The sequence below is a fragment of the Varanus komodoensis genome, unplaced genomic scaffold, assembly GCF_004798865.1.
Source record: "Varanus komodoensis strain SLA01 unplaced genomic scaffold, ASM479886v1 scaffold65, whole genome shotgun sequence".
Taxonomy (NCBI): domain Eukaryota; kingdom Metazoa; phylum Chordata; class Lepidosauria; order Squamata; family Varanidae; genus Varanus; species Varanus komodoensis.
In genome coordinates, this window is record NW_025336284.1 from 83,929 (window position 1) to 97,036 (window position 13,108).

A 13,108-nucleotide genomic window follows, 5' to 3' on the forward strand; every position below is an offset into this window, starting at 1 on the left:
AGAACAATACATTACAAACAGGCATTTCTTCACACTTTGACTCCAGCCTCTATGCATTCATCTGACTTTGAGTCTACATATGTATTTGCTGAACTGCAGTAATGTAGGATAGGAACCACTTCTGTATTGAACCACCTTGGGAGAAAAGGATGCTAACGTACCTCCTTTCCCCTGGGGACCAGCTGCTATGGATTTGTATAATAAAAGTGAGTCTGGGAAGACAGGATACCATAGTTATGAAAGTGGCTATTTCCCTCCTTTGTACTTTTATGGTTCTGAGTCACATTCAGTGACACAGTACTGCAACTATTACACAGAGTTTGGATTTTGCTGTGTATGACATCTTGTGCTATTTATACTGAGTTTCTGCATTGCAGTTACAGTACCAATTTCCTTGCATGACTTAGACACAGAATGAGGAGGAGAAGGAAAGTGGGGAAGTGGCAGTCTCCTTGTCAGGTTCTGCAAGAGCAACAGAGCTACCCCACTGCTGTGTTTCCAAAAGACATGGTGGATCTCTGCAAGTCTCTGCAAGACTGGGATCAGTAGGACCTTGCAGGCACTTGCAAGCATCAGAGCCTTTCATGCAACATAGTTAGGAGCAAAAGAAGGCTTTATAGAAAGGTTTCCCTGCATTTCGTGGATTTGCCACAGTAACGTGGCTTTCACGGTGACAGCCTTGGGTTCTTGACTCTGATCTTTGCCACTGACCTTATTGCATCTCACCTGCATCCATTTCCTTCATCCTCGGTCCTGATGTTCCAGCTGTAGACACCTGTCACTTATTTTTGGAACTGACATAATCTTAAACCACAGCCGAAAATTTGCAAATGCGGAATGACTGGGAGTAGTTCGAGAATAATTTTTGGCCCAGGCTAATATGTGAACAAAGGATTTGTGTATTAACTGGCAGCAGCTTATTATAAGCATATAATCGAGTCCACTGGCTATGTAAACAAACTTAATACAACACTGTGCTGCTTCCTTATTGGCAATGTAGCACAGTAAAGAACTATGCAGGTCTTACACTGGTTGCTGTTTTTCCATATCCTGACCTGTGAAATTTCTGTTCTACATCCCCCTCAGTTGCCTAGATTTTAAGAAACCTTACTCTTTCACTTTAAAATTTGTAACCTGGCCCGATGTGAATTTATTCAGAAGTGATTCTGAGAAATTCACTGAGTAATTCTGAGTAGTTTTCTCAGTGGAATGGATCTTTTTGTCAAGAAAGTGTGCATGGAATTGCAGTACATATTTCATGGAACTGCGGTACATTTGCAACCTTAAGGACTAGAAGTCTGCTTGTTGAAAAGAAAAAGCTGATCTCTTTGCCTAGCATCTGCTCTTGCATGGAACAAGTACAGAAGTATCCTCTAATGGGACTTAATGACTAGAAGAATCCTATTTCACTGGGAAGCATTTTAAATAGCAGAATGGTAGAAGGGCAGGTTAGAACCATCTAGAAATGACGTGCAGTTGAATGCAGTCTGAACTTTAAATGGCTCATCTCTCACTGTCTTTCTCTCCCTTTCTCTGCAACATTAATAATATAGACAAGTTAAATACCAAAGTTTCCATGTTCAACCACAGGCATCCCCTGAAGAGCTGCTTCCAGTCAGTGTTGACAATGCTGAGCAAGATGGACCAATGGTTGGCCATAGGGCTGACACATGTTCTATACTCTGAAAGAAACTGGTTTGTGGGAGTAGAAACCAAGATTTTGAGACATCTGGAGAGCTTCAGTGAACTTGAGATTTGCCATTTCACATATGCCTCCCCACAGTACAGGGGATCTCTAGGGTTACCCCTTCCCCTAATGTCCGGCTCCAAGGCAGAACCCCTGAGAGCCAGGCATGTGCACATGGATGGGATGCTCTAGGCACTTGGCATGGCTGACATACTGTAGCTCAGCAGAAAGGCCGCTCTCCCAACCACACTGTCGATCATCCTGCCCAGATTGCCAGAAAGCTGCACTGGTGGCCATTAACCTGCCATGTGAGGTGGATACGTCACTCTGTTTCATCAGAGGGCCACCTCTGGAGCTAGCCAGCAATGGGGCTTGAGACAGGAAAGGGTGGTCATTCGTTCAAATGGATCAGGCACCACAAATGTAAGGTGGAATAAATCAAACTGATGTGTTTGGTTATGCAACAAGTCAAATATTTGGATCCTCTAACTGATGAAGATTCAGCATTTTTCTAGTTACAGATTTCTGCTTAAGAACACTGCTTTTCTAAACTGTTTCATAGGAAACAAGATAAAACTTTTTTCTATCATTCTGTAAATCCCACTACTTTCCATAGAATGAATGAATATGTGTGTGTGTGTGTGTGTGTGTGTGTGTGTGTACAAATAATGAACATGTCAATGTCTCAAACCTAGTAGGAGCAGCAATACAACAGGAACAAAAGCCTGTCTGCTTTGCCACACAAAAGCGAGGCAGCATGAATGCAAACTGTCAGCCATAATCTTACTATGATGGAGTGTGTATTGCTAGGTTCACCTAAGAAGAAAATTCTGCCAGGAGGATGGACTTTCTTACATTAGGGAAAGGTTTGAGGAACATTTCTATCCTGTTTCTTCTAAGAAATAGGAAGTATTTCCCCCTTCGTGGTGCTTCCAGTATATTATGACAACAACCCTGTGCTCGGAGCAATAGAGATTGGTACATAGTCACCCCATCAGCTTCGTGGCTGAGTATGAATCCACATCCTGGTCTCCACGGTCCTGGTCTGACACAGTGGTTAGTCACAGCCCACATAGAGCACAGATTTCTTCAAATCAATTTCATTTAGGATTTGTGAGACTTCCTCTGACAAAGCTCTAAATCCCGCCTTTGTTTCCTTCTGTACTTGTTCTGCTCATATACTCTGTATTGCTTGTGATCCATGTTTGGTCGGGTTCAGCAATTACCCAGGGAAGTCCAGTTCAGATGAATAAAAAGACCAGTGTTAGCCATGGACCTTGGTTGATAGACTTTGAACGAAGAGAATGAATAGATAATTAACCAACCACACTTCAGCTTTTGGTTACTCATGGTTACCAGATCTCTAGGTATTTTGATGTGCCAAGGAACTAATCCCAGTTCATCCAAGAACAATAGTAAATAGGGTGAGGGAGAGCTTTGGCAAGGTTCATATATCCATGTCTAATATTGCAAGATTGCCACATAAACTGACTTTTATGTATGAGAGCCAATATGAATGTACCACTATAGACAGAGCTCCATATAATCTCTTCCCTTCCTGCTCACAGCAGTTTTAAATGGAATCATTTTATACATTCACTAGCAAGTTATTAAGTACAGAGAAATGAAGTAGTAGGTAATAGAAAATTATGATACTAAATTCAGTACACATGGAAAAGTGTAAAGGATAAGCAATTAAGAGTCAATGTTTCCATTCATTTGTCACTTCACTGACAATATTGCCCTATGATTTTCCATGTCACACAACATGCCCCAGTTGCATGGCAAAGCCACGTAGTAAGCATGGCCACAGCCATTTCCGCCAGAGTTCCCCCCCCACCCCGACTCCCAATGTCAAAAAGCTTTGGCTCTTTTAGTTTTGAGATTACACAAATGCATCTCAACAGTCTGCCACTTTGTGTAATAAGCTCATTAAATGTACATGGTAATGAAATCCTTCTCAGTCATCTATAGATCAAAGATGACTTGATGCAAAATAAAGTTGTAACTAGACCGCAGTGAAGCAGTATGTATGACTCAATAGCATTTCATTGAAGTAAAATTTAATTTGGTATCTATCTACTTGTACAGGCATACAATGTGCTGCCATTTTGTAGCCCAATTAAGCAAGTTGGGGCTGATGAGGCCTCGGGGGACCAGCAGGATCCCCAGCCTGGGACATCAGGCGGCAAGGGGGCCGCTGCGGGAGAGGCAAGGGCCAGGGCACGGCTGCCCACCAGCACCAGGAAGACACAGCAGCGGGTGATTGTTGTTTGGGACTCCCTGCTGAGGGGCACTGAGGCGGCAGTGTGCTGCCCCAACCTGGAGACAAGGGAGGTTTGCTGCCTGCCGGGCACACGCATCCAGCATGTGAAGGACAGAGTGGAGCGTCTTGTTCGCTCTGGGGGTCACCAGCTGCTCCTGGTGATCCATGTGGGCACAAACGATGTGGCCAGGCAGGGTGTGGTTGGGACCACCAGGGACTTTGAGGCCTTGGGGAGGAAAATCAGGGAGCTGAAGGCCCAAGTGGCCTTCTCATCAATCTTAACTGTCCGAGGAATGGGACAGGAAGGGACAGGAGGGCCTCCGAGGTGAACGACTGGCTTAGGGTGTGGTGCCAGAAGAAACAGTTTGGGTTAGTTGACCACAGCACTCGTTTTCTTGCCAATGGACTTCTGGCAAGGGACAGGTTACATCTCACGAGGATGGGGAAAAGGTCCTTTGGAGATGCTCTAGCGAGCTTCATCCGGAAGACTTTAAACTGAGCCGGGGGGGGGGGGTTCAGGACCCCCAGTAATGTGTCTGCACTGGACAAGTGTGGGGGAGGATCACGTCTCTGGGAGCAGGGTTTTAGAGATACTGCAGGGACTGACAGGACTCCTACAGAGAGGGGCCAGGTATCAGGGAGGATGGGAGGAAGGAGGAGGCTGGGAACTCCAAGGAAAGGAAATGGTGGGAAGGAGTTGAGGTGCATGTACACCAATGCTAGGAGCATGGGTAATAAGCAGGAAGAGCTTGAAGCTCTCCTGAGAATAGGAGGGTATGACCTGGTGGGAATCACATAAACTTGGTGGGATGAAAGGGACGTCTGGAATGTGAACATAGAAGGGTATCACCTGTTTAGAAAGGACAGGAAGGGAAAGAGACCTGACAGTGGGGGCATGTTATCACCCTCCAGATCAACTTGAGACCCTGGATGATGTCCTGACAGGCCAGATTCTAAGGATATCTCCGGGCAGAGACACAGTAATTATGGGAGATTTCAATCTCCCGGATATTACTTGGAAGACTCACTCGGCGGTGACAGCAAGGTCACGTCGCTTCCTAGAAGCTATAGAGGGAGGGTTTTTCACACAAAGCATCCGAGAGGAGACGAGGGGGGGGGGAAACATCCTTGACTTGGTCTTGACCAATAGGGAGGAGCTGATAGATGAAGTACAGATTAGGGGAGCTCTGGATGCGAGTGATCACTCCATACTTTGCTTTGAGATCAGGGGACTGGGGACATGCAGCAGGTCGAGCACTAGCAGCTGGGACTTCAAGAGGGCCAACTTTGGCCAACTGCAGGCCAGACTGGGGAAAGTCTCCTGGGATACATTACTGGAAGATAAGCAAGTTGAGGAGGGGTGAATAGCACTCAAAAGGGAGGTTTTGGAGGCACAAGACTTGACAATACCTCTAGTTAGTAAGGTGGGGAGGCAGAGGAGAGTGCCGCCATGGATGCAAAAGGAGGTGGTTAAAGGGATTAGACGAAAGAGGAACCTCTGTAGGAAATGGGTACTGGGGGAAATAGACTAAAGGATATACTGGGAGGAGGAGGCCAGTTGCTGAAGGATTCTTCGCAAGGCTAAGCCTGATTACGAGCTGAGACTTGCCAAGAATATCAAGAGCAACAAAAAGGGCTTCTTTCAGCATGTAAATAGGAAGAGGAAGGGGAGACAAGTGGTGGGACCACTAAATAAGGCAGAAGGAGATCCAGTGACTGATATGAGGGAACAGGCACAGATGCTAAATTATTTTGCGTCTGTATTCTCCCCAAAGTAGGATGGGGGATATCCACATAGGAGATTAGATGAGGCTGGGGACAGATTAGAGTCACCCTCCTTGAAGTCGAGGGATCCTCAGGGCATTGGACATTACAAAGGCGTCAGGCCCTGACGGATTACACCCAAGAGTACTTAGAGATTTGGCAGGGATTCTCTCACATCCGTTGACCTCCATTTTTGAGACCTCGTGGAGAACGGGTGAAGTTCCAGAGGACTGGAGGGTAGCATCAGTGGTCCCAATTTTCAAAAAGGGTAGTAGAAAGGACATGGGGAATTATAGACTGGTTAGCCTTACGTCCATTGTAGGAAAAACAATGGAAAGGCTCATAATAGAGAGAGTTCTAGTGATGCCAGATAGGGAAGGGAGGCTGACAGCCGCACAACATGGCTTCCGCAAAAACAGGTCCTGCCAGACAAACCATGTGGAATTCTATGACAAGGTTTCAAGATGGCTAGATGGAGGGGATGCAGTGGATGTGGTATACCTGGATTTCAGCAAGGCCTTTGACAAAGTGCCCCATGATATCCTGGTGGAGAAACTGAGGAGTTTTGGGATACAGCAAAGCACTGTCCGGTGGATTAGGGCATGGTTGACTGACTGAAAGCAGAAGGTAACCATTAACGGGGAATCATCGGAATGGCAGCCAGTGACAAGCGGGGTCCCCCAGGGCTCTGTCCTGGGGCCGATCCTGTTTAATCTTTTCATTAACAACATGGAAGAAGGGGTGAACAGTCCGCTGATCAAATTCGCAGACGACACTAAAACTGGAGCACTGGCCACAACTGAGGAGCAGGTACTCCAGATCCAAAAGGATCTGGACAGACTATGGAAGTGGGCAGGAGACAACAGGATGGTGTTCAATGTGGATAAGTGCAACGTCTTGCACTTGGGGCATAGGAATAGCTGTCATAAGTACAGGTTAGGTGACAAGTGGCTGGAGAGCAGCACTTGTGAAAGGGACCTCGGGGTGCTGGTTGACTGCAGGCTAAACATGAGTCAGCAGCATGATGCGGTGGTCAAGAGGGCAAACGCCACCCTTGGTTGCATAGCCAGAAGTGTGGCTTCTAGATCAAGAGAGGTATTACTACCACTCTACACGACTCTGGTGCGCCTGCAATTGGAGTATTGCGTTCAGTTTTGGGCCCCTCATTACAGAAAGGATATAGCCAGGTTGGAGTCAGTGCAGCGTAGGGCCACAAGGTTGGTGGCCAGTTTGCAGGGGATGCCATATGAGTCAAGACTGAGGGAACTGGGTCTCTTCAGCCTGGAGAAGAAGAGACTCAGAGGGGATATGTTGGCGACATACAGGTATGTGAGGGGATGTCACATGGAGATGGGTAGTGACCTGTTCTCCCCTGCAGAGGAAGGCAGAACGCGCTCCAATGGAGCAAAGCTCAGGGAGCCAAGGTTCCATTTGAATGCCAGGAAGCACTTCCTGACAGTCGGGTCTCCGAGCGTGTGCAATGGGCTTCCACGAGAGGTCGTTGAGGCCCCATCGGTGTGGGTGTTCAAGGATAGGCTGGACATGGTGGGCATGTCGTGAGCGGAACTGGCTGGTGCCGGAACTCAGACTAGATGGCCTGGGAGGCCCCTTCTGACTCGCTCTGTTTCTTTGTTTCTTTGTTTCTAAGTTGTGTTGCATATTATGAATTGTGCATCACCAATAGATAAATGTTTATCACTATCATCTGCCCTGAAATGGGACTGGTGAGCTTTTAAAACTTTAGTTTTTACAGCACAATACAGTTTAATTGTTTTATTCTGGATTCTTAAACACCTGTCCTAGAAAAATTCTTGCCTAGTATGATAAATTGTTGTGCTAGAAAAGATACAATGGTACATTAACAATGCAGATTATAAGGGCTGACCCAGTTGCCACTAAGACTTTCTTCTAAAGTAAAATTCATAGAAAATTGGGAGATATTCCTCCAGCAAACTAACTCAAGGAAAAATAAAAGTATTGTGATGTGACTAGCAAATATCCCATTGGAATTAGAAATTGGATATACAATTACACATTTTGATGTCAAATTAGTTTTACAGGTTCTCTTGATTGTTGTAATATATTCTCCTAAGCCATGGCTTATATAAAGCAAATTTTTATTCTATTGTAAAATATATAAAGAGAAGAAAATTGGAAGAAAATTTGATCAAGCTAACAAAGGTTTTCAGGGCATTTTTGAATATTACTACCCACAAACATGGAACAGAAGAGTAGCAGATAATCCTTTCCATCACCTGGCTGTTCTTTCCAGTGGTCAGTTTTTCATTGGTTTGTTTGACATAGAAAAATATTTGCCCTCAAGGACTTCCACTCCCCGCACCTGACTGATCATTAACGCTTTCCTTTATTATAAAATACCACTGCCACACTTATGTATGGGGAACCTGGAGATGTAAGCTGGGTTGCAGCTGGCCACACCTACACTGAAGAACACACCTGTAGCCCAGCCCAAAGGAGAGGTCCATGAGACAAATTCATTACCTGAAATGGCGAATGCAGATGCAGATGTGAGTGTGAGATGTTCATGGAACATCTGCAGGGCCAGCCCACCCTTAACTCCAAGATAACCTGGTCTGATGATGTGGACAAGGTGCGTGGACGAGAACGTCCCACCACCTGCCTATTGGACCCTTGCCCATCTTGGCTAATTAACAAGGCCAAGCACGGGATTGGGACCTGGATCTTGGAAGTGGTTAACGCCTCTCTGAGGGAGGGCTGGGTACCTGCCCCTTTAAAGGAGGTGGTAGTCCGACTGGTCCTGAAGAAGGCGTCACTGGATCCAGAGATGGCCACTAACTATAGACCTGTGGCCAACGTCCCATTTCTGGGCAAGGTGTTGGAGCGAGTGGTGGCGGGACAACTCCAAGCTCTCTTGGATGAAACTGATTATCTGGACCCATTTCAGTCCGGCTTCAGACCCGGGTACAGTACTGAATCTGCCTTGGTCTGCCTTGATGACCTGTGCAGGGAAAAAGACAGGGGGAGTGTGTCCCTGTTGGTTCTCCTGGACCTCTCAGCGGCATTCGATACCATCAACCATGGTATCCTTCTGGATAGGCTAGTGGGATTGGGGGTCAGAGGCACTGCTTTGCAGTGGTTCCACGCCTATCTCAACGGCCGATTCCAGAAGGTGGTGCTGGGGGACTATGGATCTGCACCATGGCAGCTATGCCATGGAGTTCCGCAGGGGTCCATTTTGTCCCCTTTGCTTTTTAACTTCTACATGAAACCGCTGGGAGAGGTCATCAGGAGGTGTGGGCTGCGGAATCATCAGTACGATGATGATACCCAGCTCTACCTCTCGTTTTCCACCAATCCAGGTGAGGCAGTGGCTGGGCTGAACCGGTGCCTGGCCAAGGAAATGGGCTGGATGAGTGCCAATAAGCTGAAGCTCAATCCAGACAAGACAGATGTCCTGTTGGTTGGCGGATCAGGCTTTGGGGAAGGGGACCTGAACTTAGTCCTGAATGGGGTTGCACTCCCTCTTAGGGACAAGGTCCACAGCTTGGGAGTGCTCCTCGTCCCAGAGCTTTCACTGGAAGCTCAGGTGACAGAGGTGGCGAGGAGCGCTTTCTTTCAGCTTCGGCTGATCCATCAGCTGCGCCCCTACCTGGAGTACGACTGCCTGGCGACGGTGACACACGCGTTGGTGACTTCCCGACTTGACTTCTATAATGTGCTCTACGTGGGCTGCCCTTGAAGACAGTCCGGATACTTCAATTGATTCAAAATAGAGCTGCCAGGCTGCTGACGGGGACTGGGCATTATGTTCACATGACTCCAGTTCTCCGTCAGCTTCACTGGCTCCCCATAGAAATCCGGGCCCAATTCAAGGTGTTGGTTATGATCTATAAAGCCCTTAACGGCTTGGGTCCTGGTTACCTGAAGGAGCGCTTACGTCCATATATGCCCGCCCGCCTGCCCCTTGAGATCAGCGGGAGAGGCCCTTCTCTGGGAACCCTCTGTGAAGGATATTAGGAGGGTAAGTACTCAGAGGAGGGCTTTCTCTGCGGTGGTGCCCAATCTATGGAATGCGCTCCCCAGAGAGGTCCACCTGGCGCCGTCATTATTTGCTTTTCGGCACAAGGCCAAGACCTTTTTATTTAAACGTTATTTTAACTGTTGATTTTATTTATTGATTTATTTTATTCTTGGCCAGGTTGACTCAAATTGTATCATTTTTATATTGTGTTTATTTATTTATTATTGTGAGCCGCCCTGAGGCTTCAGCGAATGGAGTGGCATAGAAGTCTCCTAAATAAATAAATAAACAAAACCCCAGCAATGTACTCATCCTGCAATCTTGTGTTTATGATACACTTATTGGCATTGCTTGTTTGCCTACAGCTCCCCTTGTCCAATTTTTATTCATGTTTCCACTGGCCGTTCAGCCATGAAAAGGCATCTGGTGAGGGAGAAGGTGACTTAGACTGGAGAAGCTTGGAAGTTCAGTGGGACAGCTCTGTTTGGGATGAAATAGTCTCCCAAGGTTGGTGGCCACATTCTCAGAATGCAAAATGGGAGTGCAAGTGATTATAGATCTTTTGAGGAGTAAAATATACTGAGGTTCCTCATAGCTCTGAGCACATAAGTCAACGTTTTCTGAGGAACATCCTGGATAGTGGAATAGTGGCAGCTGTCTTTCTGTCCTGTTCCCCCAGCATGACCTTTTAAATGAGACATTTTGGAGGAAAACCAAAATGGCAGACACCTGCTGATCAGAAGATCTAGGAGCTCTGGAGACCCACCCATGCAGTCATCCACATCATGCAGAACTACCACTGGAAGTGTAAAAGAGGTAGTTCCCCCCTTTTTACTCCTAAACCTAAAAAATATGACCTACATTTATGAATTGCAGAAAATTTGGTTCAGCCCTATCTGTCACATAGTTTCTGAACCACTGGCCTAGAATATTTCACATTTTGTCCTCAGAGAAACATGCTTGCCCAATCAGAAATTCAAGTATAAATACTTATTTTTTTACAAGCAACATATCCAAACTTATAAAGTAAAAAGCAGCCCTTTACTAGATATTCAAAGAAGACTGCCATTTCTGTCATTCCCAAAATGTAGTTTATTGTCATTGAAGTAATATGAACATTTTAAAAGTGCTTTTCTTTTTTAGGAGCTGAAAAGATGGAAGAGAACTTTGCATTATGGTTCTTTCTCGGTCACCGAGGAACTGTAAGTGTTCTTATTTCAAATACCCTTTCTTGTGGATAGAAACAAACTGAATTATGTAAGTGGTTTCAATGTATTTGGGAATGTTTTTTCATTTCAGTATAAGTTTCATACAGATTCAGGCATGATAGATCTCATGATGAGAGGAATGGATAAGCTCAATACCGAAACTTGAATCTTTCCTGCTGTTATAAATATCTTACCTTCTGAAGAGAAACCACTGAATGTCTTCAAGCCCTGCTAGTTTCCAGTTCAGTTTTACTGACATTATTAATTTTTCTAACTGAAATTTTGAATATTTATAAACCAATTCTGGGCATTCCTCTGTGGAATGCATACCTTAACATGGTGAGGGGTTTGAGAGTGTCAGAGAAAATGAGAGCAGTGCTGCCAGGGGTCTAAGGCAGTCTTCCTGGGCTGGCCTCCTAGGACTCTAACTTGTCTAGTACTCCTACAGCACAATCCTACCCATGTTTTGTTAGAACCATTTTAGTTCAATGGGCTATTTTGCTAAGCAAGGCATCATAGAACTAACACCTCCGAGCATATCATAACTATCTCTGAGATCCTGTAAATTCATAGAGGCTTCCATTTGATTTCAGGTTGCACCAATAAGTGAGACAACTCATAAAATTGATATTGCACAATGAATTTTCTGTATCTCTGTGGTCTGAACGATTAACAATCTATTTTAAACACGGTTGAGTGTGAAGTAGTTTGCACTTCTAAAAATGCTGTACCTGAGTAGACCTGGAAACTTCTGCTGATGCAGAATGCAGCAGCTGTAACAGTAACTTGTGCAACAAGGCAGAATTGTATTGCAGAATTCCAAAGTATTCCCTAATCTGCACCCCATCTATCAGCTCCTCCCTGTTATTCAAGACCATGTCAAGGATACCTCCCCGCTGTTGCCTCCGGACCCTCTGCATGAAAAAACGCTCCCTGTATAGCATCTAGGAGTGATGTGACCTGGCCATTGCTGCCCAGTGAGTCTCCCAAGTAATACCTGGGAGATTGAAATCTCCCATAATTACTGTGTTCTTCCCCAGAGATATCCTTCGAATCTGGTCTGCCCATTGTCCAAGGTCTCAAGTTGACTTGGAGGGCAATAACATACCCCTACTGTGAGGTCAGGTCCCTCCTCCTGTTGAAACCCTTTAGGTTCACCTAGACCACCTCTACCAGATCCCCATCTGCACCACATTCTATCTCATTGCATCCCATCCCTTCCCTGACATATAGCACTAGCTGCCCTCCCCTCTTTCCTTTCCTGTCCTTTCTAAACAGGTGATACCCCTCTATGTATACATTGCAATCTTGCCTTTCATCCCATCAAGTTTCTGTGATCCCCACCAGGTCCTACTACAGGCATGTCGTGAGCGGAGCCGGCTGGTGCCAGAGGTCAGACTAGATGGCCTGGAGACCCCTTCTGACTGGTTCTGTTTCTATGTTTCTATGTTTCTCCTCTCCTATTCCCAGGAGAGCCTCAAGCTCTTCCTGCTTATTACCCATGCTCCTAGCATTGGTGTACATGCACCTCAACTCCTTCCCACCGCTTCCTTTCTTTGGGTTCCCTGGCCTCCTCCTTTCACCCATCTTCCCTGATACCAGCACCCTCTTTATAGGAGTCCCATCAGTCCCTGCAGTACATCTAAAACTCTGGACCCAAATACCTGATCCTCTCCCCTCACCTGTCCAATCAGGACAAACTTCTTGGGAGCCTGATCCACCCCTATACAGTTTAAAGCCTTCCAGATAAAGCTCACTGGAGCATTTCTGAAGGACCTTTCCCCCATCCTCATGAGGTGTACCCCATACCTTGCCAGAAGTCCATTGGCAAGAAACCAGGAGCTGTGGTTGAGGAACCTGAAGTGTTACCTCTGACACCATGCTCTGACCCTTTCATTCACCTCTGCAACCCTCCTTTCCCTGGCTGGCCCAAATCCCTGGACAGGCAAGATAGAGGAAAAGGCGACTTGGGCCTTTAGGTCCCTGAGTTTCTTGCCTGAAATTAGGACAAAACTAGTTACTCTTGAACACATTTTGATATTCACAGTGATGAAGGATAGTTCAAAAAATAGTATATATAAAGAAATGCATACACTCTGCTGTATGGAATCTGGAAATTCTTGAGAACTGTGGAATGTTTCCTGTCACTTATGTTGCATTTCCTGGAACAATTAGTATTA